Source organism: Triticum aestivum, chromosome 4A (genome assembly GCF_018294505.1).
Source record: "Triticum aestivum cultivar Chinese Spring chromosome 4A, IWGSC CS RefSeq v2.1, whole genome shotgun sequence".
NCBI classification, from domain to species: domain Eukaryota; kingdom Viridiplantae; phylum Streptophyta; class Magnoliopsida; order Poales; family Poaceae; genus Triticum; species Triticum aestivum.
The window spans coordinates 734,356,926-734,371,769 of NC_057803.1; positions in this window are offsets into that span (position 1 = coordinate 734,356,926).

Here is a 14,844-nt window from a genome sequence, read left to right on the forward strand (position 1 = left end):
CGCACCGTCTTATGTACCAACCGACTTGCGTCGATCCGTCAGACTATCTAGTTCGACCCAGCCGAACTTGTCCGGCTGCATGACACGCTCGAGGCTCCCAAATCGTCTTTCAAGAATTTCCATCCAACACATGATAATTCCATCTTAGTTGCCATGACTTCCTACAACGCCTTCAATCATCTCTGTTGTGCCAACAAATCTTTCACCCTTGTCTGCCATAACCCAAGGTTTTTAGTTGCGTGAACTTCTCCACCTCAAACTTGATACCCGTTGGCGCCATGGTCCTTTGTATGGCTGGCCCTATGAAAAATTATCTGAGCTTTCCACACAATGCCCAAGTACACAAACTGAATCTCCATGTACTAATAGCAAAACCAAAAGATATAAAATCTTTGGCCTTCACGTGGTGGCTCCCTTGCACAAAACTTCCAACGCTAGCTTTGCCTTGCCATGACCTTCTGCTTTCCGATGTATGTGTATCCTTTGATGGATTCTCTCACAAATCTGATCCGCTGCCTTGCCTCGTCTCTCGTACGTGAGTACGTCTTGCATGCACCAGCGTTTAAATTGCACCTGCACGTATTCGCCACGGAGACAAGGTCCCGTCGGGACTCGGTCCCTTTTTTTCCAAAACAAAACTCTGTCAGGTTGCTCTCGCCTGCTGTACCCGACCTATACGTGACTCCGCCGCCTGCAGCCGTGCGGCTTTCCGCCACCTGGGCCGCTGGGTTTCCGCAGCCATCGATCGGTCGGTTTGCTGCCTGCCTGCCCATGCGCGGTGCGCCGCCGCTGCTGCCTGTACGCTCGCCCAATCGATCCGCGATCGCCGCACGTCTAGCCGTCGCACATGTATCTTCCGTCGAGAACTTTGCCTACTTCCAGTTGCTTCGCCGAAGATTACAACCGACCAACTCTGCTTTAGCTCGCAACTCACCAACGTCCTTCGTCGCGCATCACGACCGCATCATGCAGATTTCTATCGATATTCTTCCTCCTCTAGATCAATTCTCGCTGCCTTCAAACAACCTAGCTCATGATACCACTTGTTAGAATAAATTCGAGGCATACCGTCGATCATCCGAGGATCAAGCAATCACACGAGCACGACACCGAGATTTGTTAACGAGGTTCACCGATATGGCTACATCCCCGGGGCCTGACTACGGGCGCTCCTCCCCATGACACCATCACAATACCGCACACCGGCTACCCGGGCGCCGGCACACGCCGCCGGCTCCCCCTTGCGCGTCTGTGCTATTATGTTGGCATAGGTTACATCGTGTGTCTACCCCCGTTATATATGAGAGGCTAGGATACAAGTGTCCTACTAGGACACGACTCCACATCCTATGTAAACACGATATAACTACAAGTCCAACTGTAACCTACCTTGTACACTATATTCGACACAACTCTAACAGATTTCCTTCACAAAGAACTCAAATCATTCTGAGGTGAGAAACAATAACTTACATCAAATGTCGGTGTCAACTTGCCCCGACACCAACACGGGCCTGAATCGACAAAGAAGTCCTCACTGGGAAAATCCTGAGCGCAAACCGCAGGACATGCAAGACATTCTCACCTTCTTACCAAAAATAATGCAAATTAATTGAACTTTCAACCACAAGAAATCAACAAAATATTGGAAATGCAGTACGTAGGGCTTCTCGGTACATGGATCACTAGCTGCTAGGATTGAGCTCTGTAAAATCACATGGAGAAGTTAGTCACAGAAAAATTAATCTTTGCCTTCATGACCACAAACATTGCAAATAAACTGAACTTTCAAAAAACAAAAGAACGGTGAAAATATTGCAAATGCCGTGGGTAGACCTTCTAGGTACATGGATCGCTATCTGCTAGGACAAGCCCTATGTATGTTCTATAGAATCATATATAGAAATTAATCACAACAAAATGGTATCTCCAAGGCTATTACCACAACTGCTGTGCTCGGTGCTCGGTGGCTCGGCGCGTCATTGACTGTCGCTCTAAGGAGGGGGCTGCTCGAGTTCCAGGTTGGGCCAGATAACGGGTTCACCTTCGAGCACGTTCAGTGGACCAAGGTTGGTGGGTTCATTTTCAAGGCCGACCGCCACGGACCTGCTGTGGTATGCACGAGCGGATGGGATCGATGTCTTACTCCATGACAGAGTGGCCAAGATCCTGTTCATCAATATCGTCAGAGGTCAGAGCCAACAACGGACTTGCTGTTTCTGTGATTGTTATTTTTAGGACGCGTCTAGGGAGCGGCTGGCTGCTCCCTAGCGTTCCCGAGTGGCTGCCAGAAAAAGAAAGATTTGGTCCCCACCGGTCCCAGAGAAGGAAAGCGCTCCACCAGTAGCAACACAAGCGCTCTAACCCAACAAACCAAGCGCCGTACATGGTCCCCAGGCCATCACATGCCCTCTCGAAGCTCTCACGCCCTCCTGGCCACCAACTTCTTCTCCCCATGCCCCTACCCACCCCCACCTTCTTCCCACTAAACTAGGGGTTCTCAGGTCTGGATCTCCATCGCCAGAGCTGCCATGGCAGATGAATCAAGGTGTAATAACAATTGCTACAAAAAAGAAAGAAAGAGGGAGGACACACATATCAGAAAGTACCAGGCAAAACCAACAAGGGTGAAAAAAAAGTGATCATTTCTGCCTCCTGTTTAGATCCTCCCTCCTTAACTTTCCCTTTCCCCTCTCACCAAAGTTCTCCTTGCAAAAATAGCTTCTTCATAGTTGAAGAGATCAAAAAAAGGGAGATCTGGTACCTGTGCAATTTCAAATGATTTTCGTGCAACTACATAATGGGACTAGCCAACTTTTGCAGCAATGTGTGCAACAAAACGCAGAAAATGTGGAAACATATCGGAGAGAGGACATAGAGAGTCTTATTTCACACATAATGCAGAAGAACCAATGCCTATGTAGCAAAAAAAAAGAAAATAAAAGAAAAGTATATTGTAGGTACTATGCAAACATAACTACCAACTAGACAAGAATCTGGTTTGCATGTGCTTTTTTCCTTTGATCTTTTGACATAGTAGTATACGTGACTTTGTAGCTTAGAATTGTGTGCAAAAATCTACAGCAACTCATCCACCCCCACCACATGTAAAACCTGCATATGATACAAAAAAGAAGCCTGAGAAAAACGGAACCAGCTTTGGCTTGTGTTTGTGCAACTTAACCGGTACAAGTGTGCAAATTGACAACACTCTCAGACCCATCTACTTGTGGGGTTTGAATTTTCAGTACTTGGCGTCTTCAACTCATATAAAAGTAGAAGATGCCAACTCATATAATTTCAGATTCATTTTGGTTTTAGCTAAACTTCTGTATGCAGAATTTCAAAACACTTTATGCTGGCTGTTGTGCAACTTCATCATCTATTTTGTGCAACTATAAGTACTCCTGGATGCAATTCATGTTGCAGGTTTCTGCAACTATGTAATGAATTTTTAACTGATGAACATGAATTTAGCGTGTCTGAACACAAAATGAAAAAATAGTGAATTTTAAAAGACTGTAATCTACCAAATAAGTAGTGCAACTAAATTCAAGTGCATCTGCAAACCTAGAAAATCAGATGCATGTGAACATATGAGATGCCAACTACCGAATGGTTTTTGTGCAACTAAAGAAGTTGAAGATGCCAACTCATCTGTCATTGCTGTGCAACTATTTAAAAGGTTCGGGATGCCAACTCCTGATTGGTTCTTGTGCAACTAAAATAGTTGTGGATGCCAACATTGTGGGACTATTTAAAAAGTTGAGACTGCCAACTCCCAAATGATTCTGGTGCATCTATGAAAGTCGAGGATGCCAACTCGTGTGATATTGTTGTGCAACTATTTGAAAAGTTGAGGATACCAACTCCTAATTGATTCTTGTGCAACTACATGCAGAACTATTATTTATCAATGGTCAAGGAGTTTTGAAAATGAGTAAGCAATAATAAACCATGAAAAAAACATTGTAGGAGGGTGAAAACAAGTCTAGTGCCATTGCTATTACCTTGATGACTGTTGCAGATGATGTACCACCTCCCTGTGGATCTGTCGCTTGCACAGGCAGTCCTTGTCTCCGCCGCTTTACAACTAGAAATTGATTATCAACCTATGGGTTACTGGAGAGTGTAGGACCATCAAAAAATCAAAGAAAAACATATATTCAAGAGAGTTGACTTGTGCATTATGTATGGATATGCCAGATCCACATTATGTACAACGCCAAACTGAGAACTAAAAAATATGTGCAGCTACAACTGCTATAGATGCCAAGAAAAAATGTGACTATGAAAAAACAAGAGTAACTTAAGCAAAAAAATTAAACTGCCAACTATGTATGGATGTATTGTGCAACTTCCTCGTGCTCATATCCAACTAGGGATACTACAATGGCCAACTAGTACTACAAAAATAGCCAAATTGGATAAACTAGCACTGAAATTGGACGTCATGCGTCTCTCTTACAGATGCCCTGTTATTTCAAGCACTAGTTATGCACCCTACTACTGACACAAAATCATGTACAGAAAAAACAGAAAAGAAATTGAAATATCAACAATGGCTTGTGTGAATTACCCAAAAACAATGTGTGGTATACAACTTCTACATAATTTAACCACAATCACTAGAGGAATTACATTTAGTTACAACCATGGAAAATGAGAAACAAAATCACGTAGTATACAAAAAAATGCAACAAATTGTCAACACTAGTAGGCGTACCATATAATATAATTGGAAAAATGTCACTGATTATTTGGTTAATAGTGAGAGAAAACCAACTGAGCATCTGGGTGGTATGCAACTTATACTCATTCTCGACACAAGTACAAAAACAATGTGTGCAACTTGACAGCAATGCTAGCCAACTGAGCATACATGTATGTGGAAAAAAAACACCTAGACTGCCTAAACATGCTTTGTACAATGCAACCGACTACCTAGCTAGACATTCATGTGCAACTACAAAACCTAACAAACCAACTAGGTACTGCTCTGTGTGCACCTTCACCTGATATGTCTAAATAATAGCTAAAATTGGACACCTAAAAGTCTAGGAACCAATAGTAGTTTAAGAACTGAATCTAGCAGAGCTATGCATGCTTAAGTGTGCAACTATGTCCTGTTTCTTCTGAAACTTATATACATCTCTATGCAACTATATATAATTAAAGAGTGCAAACTACTCCCCCCGTTCCATAATAGTATGTCAAATTATTGCATGTCATTCAATACAAAAAGAGGTAACAAACATAATTGAGGTATTGAACATTCAAGGCAAGCGCGACATGTCAACTAGCCAACTTAGTATCGCCATGTTGCAACTTTCCAATGGTCGTATCCAACTAAGGACGACCATATGTGCAACTACAACTACTGCAGATGCTCATAGAAAATGTGATTAGCAAAAATGTGACTACGACTATTTCTAGATGTGTCTACAAAATGTGACTACAATTACTTCAGGATGAGCAACATGTCAGGGAGGCGCACCAGATGCAGCGGTACCGACCCCCCATTGCTGGATTTGGCACCACTGAGCAGCCTCCTCTCGACGTTGCAGGTTGGGGCGGTGCCCAGGCGAGTGGAGGAGGCCATCAAAGAGCAACCAGGCGGGAGGGAGTGGGCTCAGACGGAGCTAGAGGCGAAGGAGCTCGGCCTGCCCCGGGCAGGGGAAGGAGCTTGGCCTGCCTCGGGCAGAGGAAGGAGAGGATGGCCGCATCTCGTCGAGGATGATGGCCACATCCCGTCGATGCAGAGGCCGCACCCCGTTGATGGTGGCGGGAAACGACGGCGATGGGTTGGGTCCGATTGAGGAGGGACCAGCAGGATGGCTGGGGAGGGTGTTGTGGTGTGCGACGAGGACCTCAGGGCAGAGCCATGCGTGGTGTCCCTCCCCTCCGCCAACCCGTCGATGGAGCATGGGGGCTCCTGGCGGCCAACTAGTGGGGGGGCTCCTGGTGGTCGGCGTTGAGGGGCGAGGCTGGTGAGCCCCTTCCGATCCAGATCCATGGGGGAGGGTGAGAGAAGAACAGAGAGAAAGAGGCAGTCGGTGGGGATGGGATGACGTGTGGGTGGGTTGTCGACCAGGTGGCACCTGAAGTGGGGATGCACGCGCGCGATAGAAATCGTGTGGTTTCCAGCCGGCCGCTCGTTGTCTCTAGATAGTGCGCGTGCACTTTTTAGTTTTTAGGTTATTTTTATTGTACGGTCTGGTGACATACTGACTTGGTATGACGATACCAAAACACTGAATTTATTCCCCGAACTTTCGATTATTTGGAGCCAGCACGACGTCGTGTTCCATGACTTAGACACACAGCGCTACCTTAACAACGCGCGCCACGGGAACGACAAGATCATCCTATTGCTGGGCACCATGGGCAGCCCGCAGCTGCTGATGCTAGACAAGTGAGTCTACGTCGGCCACACAATTTATATAAAACTTGTATGTTAGCCCGACGCAATTGCTCGGGCTGGTGCCATAACCACTTTGTAAACATATATAAATTTTACCCTCCCCTTTCCACAACTTAATTTTCTTTCAAGGTTTTTGTTCAAATGCCTAAACAAAGAAATCACTACCAACCTTCATGAAATACGGACGAAAACCTATACATAACCAAAAGAAACAATCTTTGTTTAATCATTCTTTATATTCTTATATATCTCAAACTACCGTTTTAGCTAATAGTTTTTCTTACAATATCATTGCTCTCTAGCCAATATACTCATTCCCACCACAAAAGTGTAGAGAAAGTTTTTTTTAGGAATTTCCATATATAGTTGGTCAATAACTCAATATCCATATATTTTTATGACTAAGAAAATAGCATCACGAGATCCCACGTGGCAACCACCAATCCTACTCCTGTATCATAGTCGTCATATAGCATGCATGATTGCTGCGTGTTGTTAGAGACAAGACTACAACCCACTGCAGTATTACAGATCAATATCATCATTTTCAGGTTCATCTGCTGTTGGATTAGTTGGCTATAATTCAGGAAGAGAAGTTCCAGCCAGACTTCCTGGGATAGATGCGGCAGGGCATCGCGAGGAGCCATGGGGAGCTGAAAGAGAATGTCCTGGATGTAGGCAAGGGAAGGTGCAGTATGGAATCATTGTGAGCCAAAAGGTCGTGGCCTTCAACCAACCAGTTGTTTTTGCCAGCAAGAGCCGACATTGCACCATCAGAGGAAGTCGGGAATTAAGGATGGTGACTAGAGTATCCGCCATGCATGCCACCCCTTGAGCAAGGTGTACTCCCTATGGTGTACCTAGGGGCAAATGTACGAAACAGGGAATTGAGTTCTTTTGGATCTTCGTCAGGCCGTGGCACATCCCCGTCGCCGCCGGCAAAAGGTATAGCTCCAATCTTCTTCCGTTATTTTGTGCTCCATATGGATGATTTCGACTTGATATTGGCCGGCGATTATAACCGTGTGGTTGATTAGTACTTTTTGCGCGATTTGTTCTTTCAGCGATTTGTGCTCGATCGGTGGCCTACATCTCTCAACTGATTGTTTTCTATTGAGTACAAGGGTACAGTAAAAGTTCTCAATATCGAAGCTAAGAGGTCTTGAGTTCAAGACGCCTAGTCTCTTCCATCAGATCGATCTTTTGGTTGCATTGGTTAGAGCATGCACTTCTATAAAGAGGAGGTGCCCCGTATCCTATAGGCTATGGCACAAAGGCACGTGGTGAGGCTTGCTGCTGCCACCATGTCGAGAATTGTGGCAGTGTCGTATATATGTCGAAGATGGTTGGAGGATAAGAACGGCTCACATCAAGTTCGAATATTAAATATTTCCCCCCGCAAAAAAAAAGAATATTAAATATTTCATCTAGCCGTGCCACGCCACTTTGCTAGTATGTTGGAAAAGGCCGATTCAGCATAGGTGAGCAAGGCATAGATAAAACCGAGGATATGGGTAGGTGCGCAAAGAACATTCCTTGGTAGGTGCGCAAAGAACAGAAAGTGAGCTTTTTGGCGTACAAAGGGACACCAGGCATTCGGCCGTCAGTCTCAGCGTCCGGCGAAATTTAGGCGACGGCCAGACAGGGACACGCCGACGACCTAGCTCACAAGCACACAGCTGGCGGCAGCTACTTATTGGCGGCCATTGCCTTTGTTGCGCCAGCAGACCTCGCCGTTGCCTCTCCCCAATCACCTTCTAATGGATCTTCGTCAGGCCGTGGTACATCCCCGTCGTCGCCGGCAAAAGGTATAGCTCCAATCCCCTTCCGTGATTTTGTGCTCCATATGGATGATTTCGACTTGATACCGGCCCGCGATTATAAGAGCATCTCCAGCCGTTCAGCCCCCGCGCCGAAAAATAGCGGCTTGGGGGCGAACCGGCGTTAGATCGGCCCCTAAGGGCGACCTAGCTCCCAGCCATGCCCTCAGGCGCCGCCCACCAACCCACGGCAAATTCAAACATAGTCATTCCCGCTCACAAAATAGACACCACAAATCTGGCAATCATGCAGCCACAGTTCGGCGATCGAATGGAAAGTATGGCGTCCAAAAGAGAAAGGACGCGCGTGCAGCGCATCAGACGACGGGGTCGGCCTCCGGCGTCGGTGGAGTCGGCATGCGTGGGCTTGACGGTGTCGTGCACGGGCTTGGCGGGGTCGGAGCTTGTTCTGTGCTGGGCGGCATCAGCGTGGCTTCTGTACTGCGGGGGGTCATGGAGGCATCATCGCTCGGGCTTGGCGGCGGCGGCGGCATGGGCGTGGGAGTTGGCGGTGCCGTCGACGGCAGCTGGTTCAGGATAAGGCCACGCTCGGCCAAGTACCACGCCTGACCGCCTCGTCGTTGCTCTGGAGCATGTCTGCCTCGCCCAGCAGGAAAGCCAAGTCGGTGTTCCTCTTATTCGCGGCGACGTTGGTCCGGAGTAGGTCGAGCTTGACGGCGCTGCTCGTCATCAACGCCGACCACCGCGCCTCGGTCTTCTCTTCATGCAGGACGGCCCGGGCCTGCGCGTCAGCGAGGCAATGCTCGATGGACTCCTGCACTCGCGTGGTAGCCACGTCGGCGTGTTTCCCCTTTCTGTCCCCTTTGTTGCCGTCCGGCCGCCCCTCTGACGTGCCCGGTGTCGGCGCGTCCGGCTTGAAGGTCTGCTTGGCCGTGTCGAGGGTGCGCCGGACTTCCGCCCACTTCTCGCACTTGTCAATGCGCTTGTAAACATGCAGATACTTGAATTCCTGGTCGGCGTTGCCCTGGCGATACAAGGCAAACATGCGCACCAGCTGCGCAGAGGAACACACAGTTGGCGGGCGCACACGGCAAAGAGAAGCGGGAGACCGGCGTGCCATACCTGATCCTCAATGTTGGCGCCACTCTCCGGGCGAGCCGCGACCTCCTCGACGACCCCATGCCATTTGTTGCACGCCGCCTGGATGAGCCCCCAATGGTTCGCCATTGCCTTCGCCTCGCGCTGCATGTAGACGCCTTTGAAGTAGGGATCGACGAGTTTGCGCTCGTCGAACTCGGCCTTGATGCGCTCCCAGTATAACTCGATGCTCTGGTTCGTGCCGGTGGTCGGGTTGAGGCAGACGACTTTCCACGCTTCGGCGAGGCATTCCTGCTCCTTGGATGCCCACTTGATGCGCGGCTCGCTGTTCCTGGCCCCCTTCTTCTTCTTGCGCCTCCTCGCCGGAACACGTGCCGGCTCCTCCTCCTCCTCCTCCTCCTCCTCGCCGTAGTCGAGCTTGCCGTCCACGTCGCCGCTGAGATCCACCGTGTCGTTCGAGGTAGCGAACCCAGGGGCCGCGGCGGCCGCGGCTGAGCCTGTCGTGATGATGTCGTCCATGTCGCCGTCGGTCTTGTCGGTGTCGCCGAGGTGCGACGAAGCTTGTGAGAAGGGCAACGCACCACGGCGGAGAGGGGGCGTTGGGGGGCACGCGTAAGCCGGTGGCGAGTAGTTGTATGGAGGGTACTGCACGCCGACGAAGGCGGGCGAGGGCGTGCGCTGGGCCGGGTGTCCATGGGGGAAGGTGATGTTGGGTTGAACCCACCATGCGCGTCCCCGTCGGTGTAGCCCGGCAACGGCGTGCATCCCCATGGCTGCAGCGACGACGAGAAGCCGGACGGAGAGCCGACGCTTTGCTGGCTCAAGGGCGCGTACTCGGCATGGCCACCGGGTGGATTCATCATCCCCACGCGAGTCGCCTCGGCCTCGGCTTGGTACGCCGCAGCCGCAGCGGCACGCGCCGCGTTGTCACGTGCCTTCTTGGCGATTGCCCTGTTCCACCGGTCGGCGGTGACAACCTCCCGTCGCTGAACTTCCACCCTCCACTCGGCGTTTGTCATGCCCGGTGGCTTGGACGGCGGTGCCCTCGTCTTCCTCTGCTTCGGCTGGGCGACGGAGGCGGTCGCGGTTGTCGCAGCACAGGGGATCACGTACTTCCTCGGTGGCATGGCGGCGGCTGGGAGGCGAGCAGGAGGGAGATTGGCGGGAGGAATGGAGAGAATGGGAAGGAAGCGGGGGGAAAGCGGGAAGAAACGGCGGGAAGAGGCTCTCGACTCGCCGACAGAGCGGCCACACGTTCCTTTTCGCTTGTGCCGGCGTCCCCAGGCGCCCCCCAGCGCGCTGGGTTCGGCCTGGGTCCGCCGGCACCAGTTTCGGCCTGAGCGGGCGAAAAACGGGCTACTGGTGGCGCGACGCGACTGAGCCGTTTTTTTGGCGCCGGCGCGGCAGAAACGCCTGAGGAGGGCTTGTTGGGGGCGCAGCTGGAGATGCTCTAACCGTGTGGTTGATTAGTACTTTTTGCGCGATTTCTTCTTTCAGCGACTTGTGCTCGATCGGTGGCCTACATCTCTCAACTGGTTGTTTTCTATTGTTTCCTGCAAGTGTGATACATGTAGCACATCACGAATACTGTCAAGTGTTCATACACTTTTTGGCGGAAATCAAGTATATATATGGGAATGGATTTTTGAGGAAAACATGTACATGTCAATGACCCTGGATTTAATTGAACCAGTTAATACTCACGGAACAGATAATTTTTTTTTTGAATTCCAAGGAACAGATAATTAAAGTGTACTAGTAGATACTCCCTCCGTTCCAAAATATAGCGCGCCCACGCTTTTCGAGGTTCAACTTTGACCATAAATTTAACCCACGAGACCGACTGCGGCGGGATCAAAAATATAGCGCGTATAGGTGGATGTTCTTTTCACATATAAATTGTACTAGTAGATACTCCCTCCGTTCAAACGAAAACTGATGATCGATCCCTTGTGGGTTCCATACTCCTACCTGCGTATCATAACAAATTTTTTTTTTGTTTTGGTGAAAGCATTCTACTGGTGATCACCAAGTTGTATCATAACGATTATTTCCAGCTACATGCGTATACTCTAAGAAAAATGAGACATTTTAGATGTATTTTAATGATTGAACCTGATCTGTTTTTGTGTGGAGCTAATGTTTTGACAGAACTGGCATATTCCATACCTGGTTTTCATGTGTGCTGTCATTATTTTGTATTCTTCAATTCAGAGAAAATTTGTTTGGCAGCAACACTAATAGATGATATATTTTATTTTCAAAGATGATAAGTTTTCTAGAAATAAATCCCTCATATACAAAAGGAATCCTGATTTTATTCAATTTCTTGTGAATTTAAAAATGTTAGGATTTTATTACGGTAAACTTTTGGAATCAATTTCAATTCAGAAAGTTCAAACATAGCACTTATCTTTCTGATTAAGCACTTTCTGATATCATTAGCAATAATATATTTTAAGGTAGAAAATTGTATAAATAAAATAAAAACTCAATTTTACTGTTGTCACAACTTCATGCTTCAATCTAATCCCGTGTGAATGTAATATTAGGTGGATGTTCTTTTCACATATCAGTAATTGCACGATGCATCAAGATCTGAACTTCTTTGTTGCAATTGCAGAGCTATTATTAGACGCTCATGTTGATTCTTTACCTCATTAATTACTGAGACACTTGTTATGATTTATACTGTGCATATAGTCCAGCTGTTGTATTTTGGGATGGTTATCTTGCATGATTAGATAAGCGGTAAAGGGACCCTCCCAACAGTTACGTATATGATTTGGAATTCAAAAAGTAAAAGAAAAAAGATCATTGTGTTTTGGAATGCAATAGATCAAGCATGTAATTCATAGTGATGAGGCAACACGCATGATGCATGCCTTTCCACATTTTGCAAACAGATATGGCACGCAATAATTAATGATATCACAGGAACAAATTAATTGGCATCGTGCGGTTAGGAAAAGTATGACATGCAGCAAGTTACTTTTTTATAATTCGGAAGTAATTTTTTGTCAAATGATTGTGTAACGGTTAGGGAAAACGTGATATGCAGCATGTTTCAAAATTTTGTAAAAAACAAATTGTGAATAGAACACGGTACAGACGCACGCACACCCTAGAGACCCCTCACTGTTGACAGGGAGGTTGCCTCCCACTGAAAGAATAATTAGCTTATAGTAAAAATAATAATAATTAGCTGTAAATGTAACACCCGTGTCTAATCTGGGATTTCAACCCGGGTGAGTTTGTTCCACCACAAAGAACCTAACCGAGCTACGATCAGTTTGCATTTTGGAAATAAAATTTGCAGGCAGTCTATAGTGCGGTGATTAAGAAAAATGTGGCATGCGACTTGTTTCAAATATTTGGAAATAATATTTGCAGGCAATTAATGGCATGATTAAAAGAGGGTTGGGTAAAATCCGTGGTGCACTTGTCACTCGTAGGGAGTGTTACTATTAGGTGAGATTGCTAAACATCTATGGGTGGTGAGAGGGTAGGTTTAAAGTAGTTATGATTTTGTTGGGTGAAGAAAGACATTACAAAACTCCCTCCTTTATAGTTAGTAGAAGATTCGCATGATTTGTGCAGTCAATCTCTGTTCCTAAAATTATTTGTAATTTCAATGATAACTATAACTTTCAGCATTGTACTTATATACATTTCAATATATATATTTATACCTTCAGATGAAGATCTCTGTGAAGACCCTCACTGGAAAAACAATTGTCATCGAGGTGGCGTCCTCTGACACGAGTGACAACATCAAGGACAAAATTCACGAGAAGGAGGGCATTCCCCCAGACCACCAACGACTTGTCTTTAATGGAAGAAACCTTGATGCTGAGTGGACAGTTTCAGATTACAATATTCAGGAGCAGTCCACCCTGTACCTTGTCCTGCGCCTTGGTGGTCCTTGTACCGTTTGTTGTTATAGGTATATTAATGTGCATATGCTAGCTGGCAAGACCATCAGCATCGAGGTAGATCCAATGGACACGGTCGACACTATCAGGGAAAAGATTTGTGCTCCCCAGAGGCTCTTCTTTGCTGGCAAGCAGCTTGAGGATGGACGGACAATTGCAGACTACGAATTTGGGAACAATATCACTCTGCACCTCGACTTTGGAATGCAGATTTTCGTGAAGACTGCCATTGGTAAGACCACCACTCTCCTGGTGGAGCCATCTGACACGATCGACAGCATTAAGGAGAAGGTTCAGGGCAAGCAAAGGATCATCTTCGATGGGAAACAGCTAGATGGTAAGGGCACTCTTACTGATTACAACATTAAGAGAGGCTCCACCCTATACCTTCGTCCCTGCAAGCGCGGTGACATGCAGATTCTTGTGAAGACACAAACCAGCGAAAGCATCAGGCTCATGTTTAAACTTTCTGACACTATTGGTGATGTGAAGGCAAAGATTCAGGAGAAGCAAAGGATCATGTTTGAGAGGCAGGAAGCTAGATGATGGGCAGTCTACCCTCGCCGATTATGATATCCAGGAAGAGTCCACCTTGCACCTTGACTTTGGCATGGAGATATTTGTGAAGACACCCACGGGCAAGACCATCACTCTTAACGTGGATCCATCTGACACAGTTGACAGCGTTAAGGAAAAGATCCATGGAAATCAGATTCTCCTCTTTGGTGGCAAGGAGCTTGAAAGTGGACAGACACTTGAGGATTATGATATCCAGGGAGGGTCAACATTGCATGTTGAGGATTTTCTTACTGAAGGATGAGTCCATTGGTACCACTAGCAATGCGAGGGTTACGATCCTGATTAGTTCGCATTCCACATGTCCTTGTTTTGTCTGGGAATATACCCAGAACTAATAAGTTATCCTAGGCCAACTATCCCTCTATTAACTTTGTGCTTCTTTGTTCGGTGGCATCTTTATCATATTAATTGAACCGGAAGGAGTATTGGCTTTGAATGCCTGGGTTCGTGTATGCCAACTTGGATTCTCTATGCTTGTAACTATCAAGTCAGCATCTCTCATGCACGGTGCATGACGCCTTCTCATCCCTACGATATTGACACTTTTTAGATCATGTCAAAAAGTTTCTTTAGGCCTTAATGTATCAACCCTTATAAAGCATAACAATGAAACTGTGTCTAGAAAGCATTTTGGTTATTGTGTGGTATTTTTTTTATATAGACTAATTCAGCTAAGAGGTTTTTCTGAGAAATGAATTAGTTGGATTAGTAGAGTTAGTGTGAGGGTAAACGATGAAAACAATAGCTATTTCAATAAAGGTAGGTGGTTATGGCAAGGGACCCTTTGTCTCCCGTGATGTTTAATTTAGTTGCGTGTTCACCACTAATGCTTCTTAATGCTTCTCAAGAAGGCTTAATTAAAGGGTTACTACAGTGATTTTACCCCTGGGTGTGTAATAAACCTGCAATTTTGTCTTAGAAAATGAGATAGAGGGTGCTAAAAATTTTAAATGGATTTTTTTTTGCTGTTTTGAACAAATTTTTTAGGTAGCAAAATGGACTTCCATAAAAGTGACCTGGTAGTTAC